Source organism: Eptatretus burgeri, chromosome 7, assembly GCF_056783735.1.
Source record: "Eptatretus burgeri isolate ZD-2024b chromosome 7, Ebu_testis_v1, whole genome shotgun sequence".
In the NCBI taxonomy this organism is placed as follows: Eukaryota; Metazoa; Chordata; class Myxini; order Myxiniformes; family Myxinidae; genus Eptatretus; species Eptatretus burgeri.
In genome coordinates, this window is record NC_140967.1 from 59211775 (window position 1) to 59232594 (window position 20820).

Consider the following 20820-nt stretch of genomic DNA (forward strand, 5'->3'; position numbering starts at 1 on the left):
CCATAATGAGGTGGAGCTCCATCATGCTGGAAATAACAGTCCTGATCTTGTACCCTGGGCCAAAAGAAGGTTTGCAACATATCCAGGTAAATTTCTGCAGTGACAGATCCCTCAAAGAAAAAGGGTCCAATTATCCTTAATGGAGATATGCCTGCCCAAACTGTCACTCCAGGTAAATTTACCTCCTTCTCAACTGTCACTCTTGGGTTATTCACAGCCCAGTAGACACAATTGTGTCTGTTAGTTGTGCCATTAAGCTCAATTTGGTGCAAATTTAGTAACTTTCCAAACTCGCAGCAATAACCTGCAAAACAAAATCAAAAATAAATAAATTACGAAAATTAGTAATCGCAAAGACAATTTTTAACAACATCACTTCCCAGAAAGAATCTGACAGCCAAAAAAACAGAAATCGGGCGCTACTTTTGTTTCACCCTGTACATGTATGTGTGTTGCGGTTCTGCAAAACCGCATAACTCCAAGGCAATGGTACCCAACATACAGTGATCCCCAAGCAGTTAGTTAATTAGTATTTGTGTAGTTAGTCCTTCCCTCATGTCTAGTGGATAAACGGGAAGAATTGCGTTGTGTGGGACTCATAGTTAGGTCTAATAAATATCTTCGGTCTGTACTCTGACCTCGACTCTAACCTTTTCCTTTTAGCCACAATCCACAAACGGGCATGCAAGCACACACGCCATTCAACAGACAATTATTTAATAGGCACACCGCGATACCTCCCATGGCTTGGATTGTCCCCGTTGCACACAAGACTACCTTCCCCGGGAATTTGCGCGCCATTTTCCATTCAAATTTGCACACCAATTCCCAACCGGCACCTCACTTTACTCCGCACCTCGCTCAACATATCTCACCACTTTGACCACAAATGCCTAGCGCACTTGGGAAAAATACTCTCGCACCCCCTCGTACCTCTGCATTGCTACAATTTGCCACTCTATTTCGAGTACCGCGCGGCGTCGGCCATTGTCCTTGGCGCCACGCGATGCTCGAACGCACCACAGATGCTATATAGCTCCACCAAATCTCACCGGGAATGCCCCGGGAAAGTGTCCAGAATCATTACAGCCCCCATCCAGTCATCAGACCATGGCAAGACCATAAGCAACGAGGAGGGGTCGCGGGAGGGGCGATCCAGGAATTTGGTTTGGGTCCTGAAATGCACATTGTAGCTCGTAAAGGAGGCTGTGGGTGGGGAGAAAGTCAGCTACCATCCTACATACAGGCTACACTCAATGCACGTTCGGGGCTAGGGTGCCAGCTCGAGATGCTTGCTCGCCATGTTAACTCGGGAGCTCCAAACTGTGCCGAAGCTGGTGGGCATCGCAGCCAGTTTCTGGTCCCTGAGACTGGCGGGGCATGGCTAGAAATGCTGTGGCCCAATAGAGGAGCAGGATTTGGGCAACAGTGCAATGATGAGGTGGGAACCTCATCATTTGGGCAATGATGAGGTGGGAACGCTCAGGCGGAGCGTCCCATGGAGGTATACACTTACACATACAGCCCCTTCCATGGTTAGGTTAGGGATCTTCCTTCTCACACATCTATTCCTCTCTCTCTTTCTCTCTCTCTCTCTCTCTCTCTCTCTCTCTCTCTCTCTCTCTCTCTCTCTCTCTCTCTCTCTCTCTCTCTCTCTCTCTCTCTCTCTCCACTCTTCTATCCCGTCTACTGTGGATGCACAAAGAAGAACGTGTTACTGATTCACAATCACATTTTCCTTTGGCACGACACCACAACCCTAATGTCGCATCCATCGCACCTCCGACTCCCACACCGTCGACACCAGTTTCTTTCCACCTTCCCCTCCCAAAGCGTCCTGGGCCGCGTTGGTCAGCCGATGGCGCCAGGTATTTAGAGGGTGCTTATCCTCACCTTTATCTCTCTTTCTTGGCTATCCAACTTTCCGTGTGTGTGTGTGTGATGGTTCCTGTCCAAGATTAAATTAGATTGTAGAAGATAGTCGGGATAACTCTTCTCTGTCCTCTTTTCTAAGTTTCTGTCTTTTGCTGCACCCCACAAATTCCTTGCTGTCCCCTGCTGTACATAAAATAAAACCCCATTCACTGTGCCACATACTTTTCCTCGCTTGGTTGTAAATAAATGCATTGTCTGGAAATGTTCCCAGCTCGTTTTCGTGTTTTCTTTCATTGGTCCGGCACAGCCCGCACCCTAGTTTAGCCGGGACATTATTCCCCAACAATCTGTTTCCAAGCCAGTACGTGCTTAGCATTTCCACTCGGCTGCATCTGATCTGGTAAGGTGATCCGGATTAAGCAAGTGCGTTCTGAGGGCGTGTTCCCCAGTAATCAGATCACATGACCTTGAGGTAAATTGTATTTATTAGACGGAGGACCCAAAGTCACTTTGTCGAGTTATTGGCATTCACAGTCGATTAGCGACCCGCCACGTCACAAAGTTATTTGTATGCAACGACCTGCGATTCCGGTGAGTCTTGTGGGAAGCCGAGGAAGCTCACTCCTCGTGGTCTTCACCCCCGACACCGGGTCCGCAACTACGTGTGTGTGTGTGTGTGTGTGTGTGTGTGTGTGTGTGTGCATATATATATATATATATATATATATATATATATATATATATGTTTAATGTATCTTCTTCTTCTTCTTTTGGCTGCTCCCGTTAGGGGTCGCCACAGCAGATCATCCGTTATGATCCGCATGATGATTTGGCACAGGTTTTACGCCGAATGCCCTTCCTGACGCAACCCTGGTCGCCTCTTACGACACAGGGATCTGGTACACCTATTCTAACCAGGGTATACACCGGCCCAGTATACTGGTACTCACTTCGCCGACCTCGGAAGGATGACAGGCTGAGTCAACATATATATATATATGTATATATATATATATATATATATATATATATATATATATATATATATATATATATATATATATATATATATATATATATATATATATATATAGTGTCCCAAAAAATGTACTCACTCTTTAAATGATAATAAATGCGTTGCTTATTGACTTAGAAACAAGATTAATGGTTAAATGTATAAATGGATAAATGCATGTTAACAAATGTTCAAACTGACGACCACCACGTTCCAAACACAGCCGATAACGCGGACCAATGGATTCAACAGCGTTACGAATCATTTCATTTGGAACTGCAAGACATTGTCTTTCAATTTCCTCTTTCAGCTCATCGACTATTGCTGGTTTTGAGCCGTAAACCTTATCTTTGAGATATCCCCATAAAAAGAAGTCCATTGGAGTGAGGTCTGGGGAACGCTCAGGGAATTCAACACTACCTCTTCGCCCAATCCATCTTTTCGGAAAAGTTGCTTCGAGATAGGCCCTCACATCACGGTGGTAGTGGGGAGGTGCTCCATCTTGCTGAAAGTAAATCTCTTCGTCACCAAATATCTCTTCGACACGTGGACCGACGGATTCCTGCAGCAAGTTTAAGTAAACATCCCCAGTGACAGTTTGGTCAAAAAAGAATGGCCCTAGGATGCCCAATGCTGATATCCCACAAACTTACCAGTAACCCCTGGTAAGTTTAAATGGTGTTCCATAGTAACATACGGATTTTCAAGAGCTCAGTAGGTGCAATTATGTTGGTTAATTGAGCCATTTAACTTGAAGCTGGCCTCACCGCTCCAAACAATTCTGGATGGAAATGCTGCATCTTCTTCACATTTGCCCAGGTACCACTCACAAAATTCAGCTCTCCGGTCAGGATCGTCTTCATTTAGAGCGTGGATTAATTTTGGAATGTAACTTTTCAAATTAATTTGCTTCAAAATGCGATGGGCACTTAATGTTGGGATTCCTGTCTCACGAACCATTTCACGTACAGATTTCGGTGGGGATCGGTGGAGGGTTTCCAGCAATTGATTTTCCTTTGCGGGGGTGGTTGATGACCGTGGTCTTCCTGAACGCTCCTTATGGACGTCGTGCACAGTTCCATCTGTTTCAAACTTATCTCGGATGCGAGCAATGGTGTGTCGCGTTGGTGGATCTTTGTGAAAAAGTCTTCGAAATTGTCTTTGCACTTTATGATAAATTTTCTTTCTTCAAAACCTAGTCGTACTTCTGCCATTATTATGGTCAATTTGATCTGAAAATAAATGAGAAATTCAATGAATTATGAGGAGCCAAAACGTGAGTACATTTTTTTGGGACACCCTGTATATATAAAATATCCTATGTAATAACATGCTAATTTGTTACGGATTTGGAAGCCTCTTGCACACAGACAGTCAGCAGTCCCAAAGTTTAGTTATTTCGATAAGTACGAGGTGTGTTCAAAAAGTATCCAACCTTAATTTTTCGTGCGTAAACAAATGAAGGTAGGGAGGCGTGGTTTGGTGCACATATGTAGGCGATCCAAATCCATATGCGTGAATATTTTCCCACCTGCAGAAGCTGCCAGTCGCCGACAGACCGCCGATGAGTGACGAAGTGTAAGTGAGCGCCGTCGGATTTTCGTTTTTGACAAAATGACGGAAATACTTGAACAACGCTATTGCATCAAATTTTGTGTAAAGCTTGGCGATTCCCAAGTGTAAATGATCCGCAAGATTAAACAGGCCTTCGGGAACGAGGAAATGGGCACCACACAGATAAAAGAGTGGTACAACCGCTTCAAAGATGGTCGCACATCAGTGGAAAGTGAAGCACGTTCTGGTAGGCCCTCAACATCCCAAAATGAGATCGTCATTTACCAAGTGAGGACCCTGCTGATGCAGGATCGTCGAATCACGATCAGAGAACTTGTAGACGAGGCAGGCGTCAGCATTGGATCCGTTCATTCCATTGTGACTGAGGATTTGGGCTTAAGGAGAATCTCGGCAAAGTCCGTGCCAAAGCTGCTAACGATCGAGCAGAAGCAACTCCGTTTGGAAATCGCACAGGACATGCTGGAGACTGTGAACAGCGATCCCAACTTCTTCAACACAGTGATCACTGGCGATGAGACCACAGTGATCCGTCATTTTGTCAAAAACGAAAATCCGACGGCGCTCACTTACACTTCCTCACTCATCGGCGGTATGTCGGCGACTGACAACTTCTGCAGGTGGGAAAATATTCACGCATACGAATTAGGATCGCCTACATATGTGCACCAAACCATGCCTCCCTAGCTTCATTTGTTTACGCACGAAAAATTAAGGTTGGATACTTTTTGAACACACCTCATATGTGTTTATAGTTAAGCATCCCGTCCCTTATGTCTAATGGGAATTTCATGTGTGCGCTTCGGGTTTATTTTTTAGTTAGGTTTTTATTACAACAACAACAGTGGCACCATTCCTCACTCAACCCGGTTGCCATTGCGCACGTGTTTCTGGCTGTGGACGTGGGTGGGACCCCTCGCTCTTGAGCCGACTCTGCCCATGTGTGCAAGGGCATGCCCTTCGTCCAATCAGGAGCCTCATCGCCTCAGATAGGGACTCCACCCAGAAGGGTGAGAGTTGCCCCACCTACTGTAGGCCTGTCCAATGAGGGACGGCCAGCGAATCGCGCGATGCAACCGTCCAATCAGGAGGTGACTGGGCAGGGAAGGAATCCCTTCCACCTCAAAAGAGGTAGAGTGATCGGTGCGTTCTGTCTGGGTCTGCCTCGCCTGGTGTTGTCTGATCAGTGGAAGCTTTTCGGCCTTGATCGCCTGTCGCCTCATCGTCTCTCGCCTCGTCTGCCTTCGTGCTGGCTGGCGTCCATCACTCTATCCCTTGTCCCTGGTGCTTGGTGCCTGGTATATCGGCGTGGGTTCGAGTCCCGCCACCGGACAAGCTTGACCAAACGCACGAGGCGGACAGGTGCAAGTGCAGGCTCTTGCCCTCAGCTCGCCTTACCTCCCGAGCTGAAGGGCCAAATAAAGGCTGTGGCCACCATTTCTTTTGGGTGTGTGCGTGTGTGTGTCTGTGGGCCCAGTCTATAAGTAGCAATTGTTTAAGTGCCTTGTACATTACTTGCATTTCTGCTAGTCGGTTTAACTCTGCTCTTTCTGTGCTCCCTGTCCCATTATAAATAAACCCCCAATTGTTCAATGTACCAGCTCATTGTTGTGCTTTCTATTATTGACCCAGCACGGTTCGTGCTTGAGAGCCAGTAAGCCGATTGGGCTGTAAGTTGTCGTTTGGACCGACGGACTTCGGTAATTCCACGCGGTTACACCGGACCGAGGTTGTTAGAGCGACCCAGTTTGACAGAGTCCGTTGAGGGTGTGACTTCCCCGGTAATTTGACGACGTGGGTACTTAGGTACATTGAAATTTGGCTATTAACCCTACCCCACGCCATCAGAGAATTTGCAAGCATGGTCCTTAAGTGACCCCTGACCTTCGGAGTTGTCCGAAGGTTACGACCTGCAATTCCGGGTGTTCGGTGAGAGACGGCTCTACTGCTCCACCTGGCGGCCATTCCTCGCCACCGACTCCCGGCCCACAACAAATTAACCCTCTCCCAAGATATAGAGGATAGAGGTGACTTATTGCTATTGTTGAGTTTGTTTCTACAATTCGTGCCCCCAATTTTTAATGGTGTCCCAGATTCTTAGACCACTAGAAGTACTAAATCACAATTTTCTTTTTGGCTGCCATTTTCCGAGCTGTATCTCGGATCTGGATGGGGCTTTTGGAATGAAATTTTGCATCAATAATGGGAATAAGAAGTGTGCGGGGTTGACATAATTATTGACCTTTGCCTAATTTTTATGGTCATGATTTAATGATGGAAAATTATATATTTTTACCATAACTCGACTAATTATTGTCCAATTGGAACAAAATTACCCTCTCTCGACATTCTTTGGTGCTATAGCAAGGCATATTTATGCTTAATTTACATCATACCGTATGGTCGTCTGAAAAATAAAATGGCCATCATTGGATCGCGGGCGCTGGGGGAGGCTTACCCTTGGCAATCACTTTGTGATCGCAGATGTCTCGTTCTGTCTGTCGATCGGACGATTTTATCTGAAACTGCTTGACCAGGGATCATAAAACCCATTTCATTATAGTTCTTTTATTTATATATAGTCAGAGGAGTTCTATTATTTTTTTCCATGATGAATGACATGTTTTTGCTTGTTTTTACCATTTAGCTTACTTAACTGCTATTTTACTCAAGAATCCCGAGATGACAGAACATCACGAGATTGTGAATTTAACTTGTTTTTATTTCATTTAAACATTGTTCTTAACGAACAGGAACAATGTAGGAACAACACAGGCATGTTTTAATCCTTCATGCATTCGCCTTCATGCTCCTGTTGTTTTAGACGATCATTTGTTCCAGATTCAATGCACATGTATAACGCTAATGCGAGAAGGATGTGATGCGCCCTTTTTTAATTGAATTGCCAGTGGAAGAAAATTTTCTATGTTTCACGTCGACAATAAAAATTAATGAAATGAAATGATGGGCCGATGGCCTCCTCCTGTGCCAAAGTTCCTTGTATATCATTGTGTAATGTTGTTAAGAATAGGAAGGAAGGGGTAGGGGGAGGACAGAGGGTTGGGGTTGGGGGGGGGGGGTTCAGGACTTGGAGAAGAAAGGAGGGCAAGACAGAGCTGGGGTATGTGAGGGGCAGATAGGTGACCTTTGGTTGAGAGAGGGAAGTTGAGGTGTTGGGAAGGGGATTTGTAGACTTAGGGTTTGCGGGTGGAGTTGTGGACTTGAAGAAGAAAGGGGCTGGGGAGGACAAAATTAACTGCAATGCGCGAGTACATGTTGACACAAATGAGTGCCTAATTTGAGGTGTACAGAGCGTGTGAGTAAAAGAAACGCATCGGTAGTGACAGAATGCAGTTGTTTGGAAGAATTGGTAGAAGGAAAGTGAAAGACAGAGATGGCGACACATCATCCACGCCAGATGCACACACCATCAAGAGACTAGAGAATTAGAAAAGATAACAATTGTGAGCGGGGGAAAAAAACGAGAGAACTTGAGAAGATTGATTGATTGATTATGTGCTCTGCCTGAAGGAAGTTCCTTGGCTGTTTGGCAAGGGTGACACTGGGTGGTTTGCCATTGCCTTCCCAGCAGTTATTCAGGGCAGGAATTTGTAATTTGGCCAGGATGCCAGCATTAGCTCACCTACTTTTGGTGAAGGACACTGTGGGAGGTTTAACATCCACCAACTAATAGTAGCAGACGGGGCACTCGGCGTAACGTCCATCCGAGGGACGGCACATACACTGATGAATCACCCTGCCTGTGAAACATCTGGATGGCAGTTTATAAATGGGTTAGGATTCAACCCCAGGCTAGACAGCTTATCGATGAAAGTTTACCTCCAGGTCATCCTACCACTCCCCTGAGAAGATATGGGTTGAGAAAGTTTTTCTTTGCAATCAAACGAAACAGGAAAGAAGACATTTAGATGGAACAAGGAAGGACTAAAGGAAGGATGCATTAAAATGAAGATGAGCCATAAGTGGATTTTTTTTGTTTTGTTTTGTTTTTTACAACTCTTTATTTTAACATAAGTATAGTACCACTGAAAATATGCATGTACATGTAGTCCTTCACATGTGCTGACAACATGCATGTTCACGGAATCCTTCATTATTTTCGAAAAATCTCTCATCTTCCATGGTTTCCCTTTTCCCACACTTCGTTAATACGCTCTATTACTCTCTTCTCTTTTTTTTTCTTCATTTTTCTCCGACTCTTCCGATTCCTGGACTTTTTTTTAATACAATATACTGTTTTGTAACGAGGTGAAGCCAAAGGCAAATGGATGTTGAATTATTTTGGAATTAACCATGTCATAGACAATGACATGTTGTTAACCAAGGATAACTCCAACATTTACACAAATTCAAACAATTAATCAAACATGTTACAGACGCACAAATGACGTGTTTACTTTCAGCAACTTTGTTATGATGTTCTTGCTTTGTCATAAATTATCTACAGATGTTTCCATGACGATTTGTAATTGTTTATGAGTTGTACCCAACTGCTAACTCTCGAGTGCAGCCTGTGTCTGCTGGTTGCATCATTGCTTTGGATGCGGCTATGCCGCTGATGCAGTGTCCCCCTTACCAGTACACTGGTACTCATTTTTCCGACCTCGGAAGGATGACAGGCTGGGTCAACCTCCTGGTGTATTTTAATTCAGCGGCCAACAGGGCTTGATCTCAGGACCCGAGGATCCAAAGCCGTCACCCCAACCACTAAGCCAACACCAGGCTAACTGCTAACTACAACATGATTACAGCACCACATATAAATGTCCACACATGGGACTACAACTTACCCGGCACAGAAACGACCCCAAAGTCGGTTTCAATCTCAGACGGCGAACTTTATTTTCCCAATTTTTTTTTCCTTCTACAAGAAGGAAAAACCCTTCTTCTGCATCTGCACGAAATCTATACATTTTGAAACCTTTCTCTGATCGATTGGTGCATCCAATAGCACAGCATTCTGTGCTCATTCAATGAACTATCAATAAAAACAAATTTTGCACATGCCCAGAAAATTTTCGGACGTGCCCTGTTGCTACTCCTCGTCTATAGGGACTAGTTTGAGGAGTGGCAGTGGGTGGGGAAGTGGTTGAACTTGGGGGAGTTGAGGACTTGAAGAAGAAAGGGGGATGTTAAGACAGAGTTGGCGAGCGGGGTTGATGCTCTGAGAAAGGGTTTGAGGAGTTGTGATTGGGAAGGGGTGGGAGGGTTGAGGACTTGGGGTTGGGTGGGGGTGGTTGAGCTCTTGAGGTTGGCAGGGGGAGTGGAGGACTTACTGTTGGGAGGGGGGCAGTGGTCGGTTGAGAACGTGGTCACATTTTACATATACATAGAATTTACACACGTTCCTGTGAGTATGCATATATAAATGCAGTGTCTATAGAAAATCTACACCCACTTTTAAATTTTTCACCTTTTGTTGCCTTGTTGCCTGGAATTAAATTTCATCAAATTAGACTTTTCCACCTTTATTTACACATCGTAACCCACAACTTCCAAGTGAAAAAACAAATTCTAAAAATTTCAGAAAATTAATTTAAAATACAAACCTAGAATATCTTGGTTGGATAAGTGTCTTATAACAAGACCCCCCTTAAAATAGCAGTTGTAAATTAGCTCATGTGTAACAAATCATCATCAAAAACACACACCAAGTTAATTGGCCTCCACCTGTGTTAAATCGTAGTGATTCTGATTATTTCAAAATAAAATCGGCTGTTCCTCTGTAGGTTTCCTCTGCTAGGTAGTGCATTTCACAGCAAAGACTCAAACATGAACACTAAGGAGCTTTGAAAAGACCTCTGGAATAAAGTTGTGGAAATGCATAGATCAGGGGATGGATATAAAAATATTTCAAAGGCTTTGAATATCCCTTGGAGCACGGTAAAGACAAGCATTAAGAAGTGGAAGGTGTACCGAACCACCAAGACCCTGCGAGATCAGGCCGTCCCTCCAAATTGGATGACCAAGCAAGGAGGAGACCGATCAGAGAGGCCCCCAAGAGGCCAATGACAACTTTGAAAGAGCTACAGGCCTTTATGGTAAAGACTGGTCACAGTGTGCATGTGAAAACAATATCCCAAGCACTCCACAAATCTGGCCTGTATGGTAGGGCGGCAAGATGAAAGCCATTACTCAAAAAAGCCCACCTTGAGTCCCATTTCAGTTATGCAAAAAACCATTCCAGAGATTCTGGAACCTTGTGGCAAAAAGTTTTGTGGTTTTGCATCACTGAGATGGAACTTTTTGGCCGAAATGCAAAACGTTACATTTGGCGCAAACCCAACACAGCACATAATGCAAAGAACACCTTCTTTACTGTGAAGCATCGTGGGGGCAGCATCATGTTATGGAGATGTTTCTCATCAGCAGGGACTGGGGCACTTGTCAGGATAGAAGGGAAAATGGATGAAGCAAAATACAGAAAAATCCGAGAGGAAAGCCTGCTTGCACTCTGCATGAAAGCCGAAATTGGGACTGAAGTTGTCCTTTCAGCATGACAACGACCCGAAGCATACAGCCAAAGCTGCACTGGAGTGGTTAAGGAACAAAAAGATAAATGTCCTTGAGTGGCCCAGTCAGCCCCTAACCTAAATCGAATCAAAAAATCAATGCTTCCCAATGCAACGTGACTGAGCTTGAACAGTTTTGTGCAGAAGAACGAGCAAATATTGCACAATCAAGGTGTGCAAAGTTGGGTGGGACCTATCTGAAGAGACTTTCAGCTGCAATTGCTGTCCAAGGTGCTGCTACCAAGTATTACCTGAGGGGTGGGGGGTGGACACTAATCCAACCAAGATTTTCTCGTTTTGTATTTTAAATTAATTTTCTGAAATTTGTGGAATTTGTTTTTCACTTGGAAGTTGTGGGTTACGAAATGTAAATGAAGGTGGAAACAATGATTTAATGCAATTTCATTCCAGGCTATAAGGCAACAAAAGGTGAAAATTTTGAAGAGGAGTGTTGACTTTCCATTGGCGCTGTATATATGGGAAAACTACATGTCCTCTGGTGAACCGTACTCGTGCCGTGCCATCTGGGTGACACACCGGTTGAGCGTGGAATTCTCCCACACATCCAAACGCCACTCTTTCCTCCACTGCTTACCATAACATAACATATGTTCACCATAACAGGCAGGAGGTGCATCTGATGGATAAACGACGATTGTGGTCATCACTGGTTGGATATTTATCGGTATGCCATCGTGATGATGGGAAATAAGCCCGAAATCCTGATCGGTGGTTCCATTTAATGTTTAACTGATGATGAGCACATATAATCTTAGTCTCTTTGACAGTCACTGGGCCGAAGCCTCTGTGTTGGAGTTGACACTTTGGTGTTGGACTGCGTCCAATGGGGATCGGTGGAGTGCTCGTCACACTCCATATGTTTCGATTTTCCCACTGATCACATCACGTGTCTTCTGGTTGAATGGTTTGCATTAGCAGGAACAATCATCTGGGTGGCAGATGGATGGTTGTTCTGTGCAGATTATGCGGTTCCATCATGTGAGACATAATCCGTGGTGATGCTCACCATAACAGTGAGGAGGTGCATCTGATGTATAAAGGACGATTGTGGGCATCATTGGTAGTTATTTATCAGTATGCCGTCCTGATGAGGGCAAATAAGCCTGAAATCCAGATTGGTGGTTCCGTTTGATGTTTCACTGATGATGACCATATAATCTTTGTTTCTTTGATAGAGTACCCAGGCCGAAACCTCTGTTCTGGAGGCAACTCTTTAGTATTGGACTGTGTCCAATTGGGATCGGCAGAATGCTCGTTACACTCCATATGTTTTGATCTATATATATATATATATATATATATATATATATATATATATATATATATATATATATATATATATATATATATATATATATATTCGGAACTATTTGAGGGAAACCAAACCAGCCAAACTGTGCTGAGACAAAGGCAGCACCCACGCTCGAGCTGTGGCACTGTAATAAATGTTTCATTACACGCTCTGCAGCTTCGCTTACGACTCGCCACTCACTCCACAGCCCTTGCTGTTCGCTCTTCCACATCCAGCTAAAGTTGCTCCATTTCTGCACCACCTTCAACAGTGAGGTTAGTCACTTGGCCATTGGGCCAGGACCTTTTGTGAATGTGTTTTTCACGAACAGTTAGTTCTTCCTTTGAAATGACCCAAATTATTTTGATTTGATTTTCCACACACATACTGCATAATTATGTGGGATTTACTGAAATACTGTGCCTAATGTTTTTTTTCTGGTCAAATACATGTTCATTTCAATATTTAAATACAATAATAAACCACTCCATTCACGCTATTATGCGCATAGGGCTGCCAAGGCAGTTTCATTGGCTTGGGGGCACAAAACTAGAATGGTCGCCACTCAGATGCAGGATACTCAAACGGCTTCTTTCCCAGAGCCGGTATTCATTTTTCTGACCTCAGAAGGTTGACAGATTGAGTAGCTTGGTGTGTTGGCTCAGTGGTTGGTGTGGCGGCTTGGGATCCTAGGGTCCTGAGTTCAAGCCCCGTCGGCCGCTGAATTAATATACCAGGGGGGTTGACTCGGCCTGTCATCCTTCCGAGGTCGGCGAAATGAGTACCAGTTCCAGTGTGTTTACTGGTAGAGGGGCACTGCATCAGTGACACAGTCGCGCTTCAAGAAATGATAGCGACCCCGGCAGCTAAGTTGCCATACGACCACCACCACAGATTGAGTCAACCCATCATGTGTGATTTGCGGCACGACTTGAGTTTGAACTCACGACCTGAAGATCTTAAGCCAGCCACCTTAACCTTAACCGTTAAGGCTTCTATTTCCATAATGGTTGACAATAACTACCAAGCCTGCATAGTTGATATCCTTTTTGGATAATCCAATGTCCAGTGGCGCTTGTCATGTGTTACTGCATTCTGTGTTGACCATGTTATGATATTGCAAGTGTTCCAGATTTCTTCAAACATAGTAGGATGAGGATGGAAAATGCAACAGCTTTAAATGTATACCATCAAATTGTCTGCTCCACTTCCCCCTCCTTCTCTCTTTTGGGTGTTTATCTAGGATTCTCGGGTAATGGCCTTTATTGATCTCCATGGATTGATTTTGGTTGAGGTTTTTCCCATTTGGTGCTTTTATCCATGCTATTAGTTAATCCACCCAGAAAGGGTAATGAAAAGTAAGAACTGGTGAAGGAATTTAATATTATTTAATTTGTTGTTTCCTCTTCTATCTATTTATCTGTTTTTCACTCACATCATGAGTCCATCTGCATCTTCATGTCTATTTGTATCTCTACATGTCAGAAAAGGTATTTATGTTTGATCGTTATCGATGGCTGTTGGATTAGTTCATGTTCGTCTTGCTACTTGTAACAAGTTGTTTGTAAGAGACTTGTTATTGCTTCTTTGGGCACACATGATCATGGGCTTGAGGAGATTAAGTTTGTGTGCTGACAAATTTCGGCAGTTAACTTCTAAAACCATATATTATGGTCTTTTAATTAAGGGTTTATTACCTCCACCACCGAAGGTGAAGGAGGTTATGTTTTCACCCCTTTGTGTGTGTTGGGTGGTCGCTCGAGTACCCTTATTTTCACTTTTTCCCTCTGTCTGTCTGTATGTATGTTTGTATGTAATGGACAGCTCTGGAGGCCAAGAGGAGTCGACCGATTTTGATGAAACTTGACAGGTAGGTTCATACCAGGATCTAGTTGTATGCTTTTGAGCACCGTTGCTATGGACACCACCGTTGCCCGGCAACGGGACTTTGAAATTTTTGAAAAATCATAAAAAAACTATTTTTTCGAAAATCAAAAATCGGCTTCCAGGCTTTTATGCGCACTATAATCGACTTCTTTGTCAAAAAATTTCAGCCCGATCCGTCAAAAACTGTATGACTAGTATGCAATTATGTCGCGACCGCCCATGTCGCCTACCGGGCTTGTCTGTCTGTTTGTTTGTCTGTGTGCAGGATATCTCAAAAAGTTGGGGATGGATCCGGATGAAATGCTGTGGACATGTTCGGTGTGTGAAAAGGACGAACTGATTCGATTTTGGTGAAGATCCGCATTAGAATCCGACGACTAGAATTTTTTTTAGTGATTCTTCACCGTTTAGAGATATTACCAAAACCGATTATATAGCACGATATCTCAAAAAGTTTTGGACGGATTCGGATGAAACTTGGTAGACACGTTGGGTGTTTGACAAGGCCGAATTGATTCAATTTTGGTGAAGATCCGAATCCGGATCTGGATACGATAATTATTTACTTTTTTAACGATTCTTCATCATTTAGAGATCGAGCCAAAAACGATATAGTACTGTTTTGCATGATATTTCAAAAACGTATTGGGCCCGATATGTTCTCATGACTCAGGCATTGCGTGACGGAGGTATGCGCTCTACAAAGTGCCCTTCTTATTTTTAACATGGGCTCATGGTGGGGCTTGAACACATATCACATGCAGGAGAAGGACATTGGGAGACATCAGTGCACTTTACATGAATTACAAGGGCATTATTAGACTCTGGACAAATACATATGGTGTATATGGGATTTGAACCTGGGTTCCCACCATGGTTATAAGTCATGGGAATGCTACAATGTTAACAAGCTTTGATCATCATTTTATTTACCTTTTTGTTTAAAAAAAAGGTTTAATTCAAGAGGTAATGCTCATAACGGGTATTCCACATATTACAGGGCACACTTGAGTGAATCTGAGTGACCATTGTACACTGCTCCTTTTGGGTGAAAATCCATTTGCTATTGGTCTGCGGAGATCATCTCTTCCTTTCTTTGGTAGCTCTTTCTGGTAAAACATAAATTCGCTAACTGCACCGTGCACTCCACCAAAACCTCTTTCGCTTCCACTGCTTTGACCTTTTTCTCTGCTGACTTTTATTGTTTTGAACCTTTCCAAACCTCCTCCCCATCTCCACCACCACACTCTCCTCTCCTATCCCCTGATTATTTTGCTATCAAACTAGCCTGTGCTTTAGTTCTTGCTTCTGAGCACATATATATATATATATATATATATATATATATATATATATATATATATATATATATATATATATATATATATATATATATATATATATATATATATATATATATATATACTCGACTGGAATGAAACCCGCATTACAGGGCAGATTCAAAAGGTTATACGAATGAGATCATCCAAAAGACACCAAAAAATAAAGTGTGTGTGTGTGTGTGTGTGTGTGTGTGTGTGTGTGTGTGTGTGTGTGTGTGTGCAGTCCTTGCATATTGAAAAATACAATAGGTTGGCGTGTTTGAGACAGACAATAGTAGATTGTGAGTATCTTGTTCCGAGAACTTTTTGAACATGGGCATGCAAATTGTGACTTGTACAAGGAGCACTCGATATAATATTGTCATTCAAGGCTGCGTCTTTGTATGGTGTGTATGACAGTAGTCAGAGGGAGAAAGAACGTATCCATTAATTTAAAAGCACTTCATCGTACTCGTTAATTCACAGAAATGAGTGCTCAAGTCATATGAAATAATGTACACAAAATGGATGGCAAATCAAATATATGCGAGAAGAGGAAAATAACGTAGTGTAGACAAGAACAGCACTCAGTAGATCCTGAGAGCGCATACCTCTGCCAGAAGGAACACTTTGTTCGGTATCCCACTGATAGGCTAGATCTGCATCCGGACCTCAACCAAAATCGAATCGGCTTGGTCTTCTCACCGACCCAACTCATCTACCAAGTTTTGTCATAATCCGTCCACAACTATTTGAAATATCAAGCTGTACGGATATAGTTTTTGTCCGATCACTCCGTGGTGAAGAATCACTCAAAAATTTCTCGGATCCGGATCCAGATCTTTTCCAAAATGGAACCAATTCGGCCTCGTCACACACCCAAGTCATCCACCAGGTTTTGTCATAATCGGCCCACAACGTTTTGAGATATCCTGTTCACCGATAGACAGACACACAAACAGATCGGGGTGAAAACATAGCCTCAAACCACCTTGCGTGTCACAGGTAATGAATGGATCCGATCCTCACTCTGATATGGAAGGCTAGCTACATCGTAAGCTGGAAAAGCGAAACGAGGACCGCACTTGGGGAATTACATGAAAACAAATGAAATTTCAGAAAAAAAAAAATTAGGAGCACAAGGTATGAATATGAGAGCAAACGCCGCTCGTGAGAAGCAGTGGAATCTTTTGAACAATACTCAAGTATTTACAACAAATGTTGTTCAAAAGGAACTTTTTTTCAATCCACATCATTTGTAAGTCAACTGATCGAATCCGATAAAGCATGGCTTGCGAATATAGAAATGTTTTTGAAATGAAATAGAGAATGTCATTTTTTATGGGCCTTCCCCCAAGTAATCATATAAAATGCTGGCATTCGAGATATGCACGATCGCTAATAAGCTGTCTATCCTTGGATCAAACCTAGACCAAGCTTTAAACCTTCACAGGCAGGGTGGTTTATCATTGTGTGTGCCATCCGTCGGATCGACAGTAAATGGGCATCCCATCTGCCAGCATTCGTTGGTGGAAGATCCAACGGGGTCCTTCGTGAAGAGTAGGTGAGCAATCACCGGCATCCTGAACAAATTACAAATGCCTACGACAACCTACAGGGGGCACTGCATCAGCGGCACAGCCATGCTCCCAGCAATGATGAAACCAAAAGCCACAGGCTGCATGCGAAATGTATATATATATATATATATATATATATATATATATAATCATATCTACATATTCAAATGTTCTCTTTTGATGCTTCATTTGCAAAGGTGTTACAGTTGTTAAAACATCACATACAGTACTTGCACATACCATATTGAGTTAGTAAAGTGTTGCGTTCAAAATACAGATTTTAGCTATAAAATACAGACAGAAATGGTTTAATGTGTGCTCTTCCATATTTACAAAAGTATGTAAGGAGGGAGATTTAACTTGAGAAAAACTTTAGAAAAGAAAAACAATATGAGACTTCCTGGTCTGTAGACCTCCTGGTCATCCGTTCAACCTCCAACCCGTCGATCCACACATCTCGCCACATGTAGCGGCTTTAGAACGCAGTCTCATCGCCTCCAGATGGAAATACAGGTCTCAATCCAAAAGTTTTGGTCGACACACAACAAGAGCTATGTGCACAAAAAGCAGAACTTAGCATTGAAGAGACTTCAATCGGATTAAGAAGTTGGGTGGAGAGGGTTGAAAGGGGAGGGGAGAAAAAGGTTTGAGTTTGAGGAATATATGGAGCATTCTTCTGCTTTTATAGCTCCTACATGAGCCTGGAGTGCCCCTGGGCACTCACCTGGTAGCGGCTGGATAAGATCACCAGGGAACACTGGTAGGCATGGGTGACACAAAAATATGTAATGGAGAAGAAAGTAAATACCTATAGATGTTTGTTTTTTTTAATGCCATGAACAAACTTTGGTACATCATGGGTAATAAGGTTGTGATTACGTTTCATCGAAATTGTGTGTGTAGTTTCTGGGCAGAAAGCAACTCCCGAGTTTTGGGGACACCCCCCAAAACCTTTTTGTTGGTGGAAAACCCCTCCAGACCCACTGAGACCTCAATTTATTATTTTATTTTTTAAAATTCTTTTAAATGGCGTGAACAAACATTTGTACATCATGGGTGATGAAGCTTGGAGTCAAGTTTCATCAGAATTGTTTGTGTCCTTTATGAGAAGAAAGTAAATACCTCTTTAGGGGGGAAACAGGTCAGGTCAGGTATGGGAGCATGTTCCAGAGTAGCACAGTGCTGCGTCCACTTACCACTGGTACTCCAGGGTCCTCTGTCTAGCCATCCCCCAGGCCCACCCCATTTCCTTGAGATGTTGATGAACCTACTGCAACCACGAGGCACGTGGTCGGCCCATTGGCCTCCTCCACTCACACGGCTCCCTCGCTGAGAGAATCTGATGAGCAGGATCAGCGTCAGGAAAAAGAGCCACATGTCCATACAGCTGCAGCTGATGCTCACAGACTATGCAGGTAACAAATCTCATTTCAGTCTCTCTCAGCAACCGCTCGTTGGACACAAAGTCCGACCAGCGATAGCCAAGGATTCTCCAAAGAGACCTGGCCCCAAAGCAATGAAGTCTCAATCTCAGATCCTTGGTCACAGTCCAAGTCTCACTTCCATACAGCAAGACTGGAAGCACCAAGGACCTGAAGACTCGGACTTTCGTCCTCCTGCACAGGTGCTAACAGCACCACACTCTATGATCCAGTGAATCATGACTTCCCAGGCCCAAGCCGGACGTCTTTTGACCTCTGGCTCACAGCCAGCAGAGACATGAATATCACTGCCAAGGTAAGTGAATCTCTCCACGACCTCAACATCCTCACCACAAACAGGTACGGACAAAATTGCAGCATCCAAGATGTCAGTGAAAGGCTGGATCTTAGTTTTGACCCAGGAAACCCGTAATCCCAGTGGCTCCGACTCCTCATTCAGGAACTCGGGGGCAACCAAAGGATACCCAGTGTCTCCGCAAAGATGACTGCATCATCTGTGAAATGAAGGTCAGACAACTTGACATTCCCAAACGATGCACCACCGCTTGATCTCTCTGACATCCTCCCCATAATCCAGTCCACGCAAGCGCTTAAAAGTGTGGGGGCGAGTACACACCCCTGCCGAACTTCATTAACAATTGGAAATATGTTGGAGATGGTATCGCCACATCTCACAGCAATCTTAGTACCAAAGCGTAGTTCAGACATCAGATCGATCAGTTTTGGTGGCACCCCACGAAGACCAATGATCCTCCATAGGGCATCCCGATTCACTGAATCAAATGCTTTGCAGAGATCAACAGAGGCTGCAAGCTGCCCCTGCCGAAAATCTCATCTGCATTTGGTGAGGACCCGAAGAGCAAGGATACGGTCAATCATTGACCTCTTTGGTGTAAAGCCTGACTGCTCTGGACGCTGGTGTCCAAGCAGATGGTGGCGAACCCCATCAATAATTATATGAGCAAAGACCTTGTCCGGCACTGAAAGCAGCGTCACTCCTCGGTAGTTGTTGCAGTCTTGGCGATCACCCTTCCCTTTCCAGAGAGGAACAACAAGGACCCCTCTTCCAGTCAGTTGGGTTGATGCCTGTGTTCCAGGCAGAGTTTAGAACTGCATTCAATGACATGAGTACAACATTTCCACCAGCCTTGAGAAGTTCAGCATGGATGCCACAGATCCTAGGACCTCCACCCCATTTCAACCGGTTCACTGCAGCCTGTATTTCTACAAATAAAGGTGGATCACAGTTGATTAGAGGTTCAGCAATATGGATAGTAACACCCCTGACATCCAACTCAACAGCTGCTGGATAAGCCTGGTACAGCCAGCCGCTCAAAGTAACCAGCCTAGTGGGCCTTCATTTCGGACTCCTCTATCAAGAGCCCACCACCCTCCACTCGAACTGCAGTGCACCGAGGGATGTGCTTGGAGGAACACAATGTGCAATTTCCCCTGTAAGCAGGTTAGAATCACTGGACCACAATTGATGCTCTACCCCCTCACAGATTCCTCGCACATAGGCCTCCTTGTCCACCGTCAGCTCACGTACAGTTTTATGCCTCAACTCCCTGAACAGCTCAGCTCTGCCATTAAGCCTGGCCCTGTGACTCTGGTCAATGGTATCCAGTTTCCCTTGAGAAACAGAATTCTTTTTCGCCTGATGGTGAGTTCCATGACATCCACCAGCAACATCAAGGAAGGTGATCTTGAAGGCACTCCACAACTATTCAGATTTCCCCAAAGGATTCAGCTACCCTCTCATCCTTGATCTTGCCAACACCCATCCTCGGCTGGGATGCTACCATTCTCCCAGATTTAAGCTGAAACTTCAGAGTTGCTACCACAAGCTTGTGGTCAGTATTTATGAACTGAGCACTCCAGTAGACCCTGCCCATCTGGTTCATCCTCCAGCGACCTTCAATGAGCACATGGTCAATCTCCTTTGCCACACCACCAGCGTTGGAACACCATGTCCAGCGATGAGCTGGTGGGCGCTGAAACCATGAACCAGCCACCCAAGTCCATGACTTCTTGCAAAGTCAAGGAACTTAGTGCAATTCTGGTTCACAGTTCAAGACCCATGGGGACCAACACATGTCTCATAACCGTCCCTATCAGTTCCAGTTGATGTATTGAAATCACCTAAGACGAGAAGAGTATCTCTCCTGGGGCACCGATCAACCACAGTCTCGAGCGTGGCATAGAATGCGTCCTTCACGGTGAAATCACTCGCCTCAGCCGGAGCATAAACAGAGACCAGGGAAATGACACCCAATGAGTGA

General features: G+C 44.1%; 1 protein-coding gene across 5 annotated transcripts in view; it reads left to right on the forward strand.

Moving 5' to 3' along the window:
• Positions 1–20820, forward strand: part of LOC147023347 (RNA-binding Raly-like protein) — a 164167-nt gene that overhangs the window by 49862 nt on the left and 93485 nt on the right. The window lies entirely within an intron of this gene.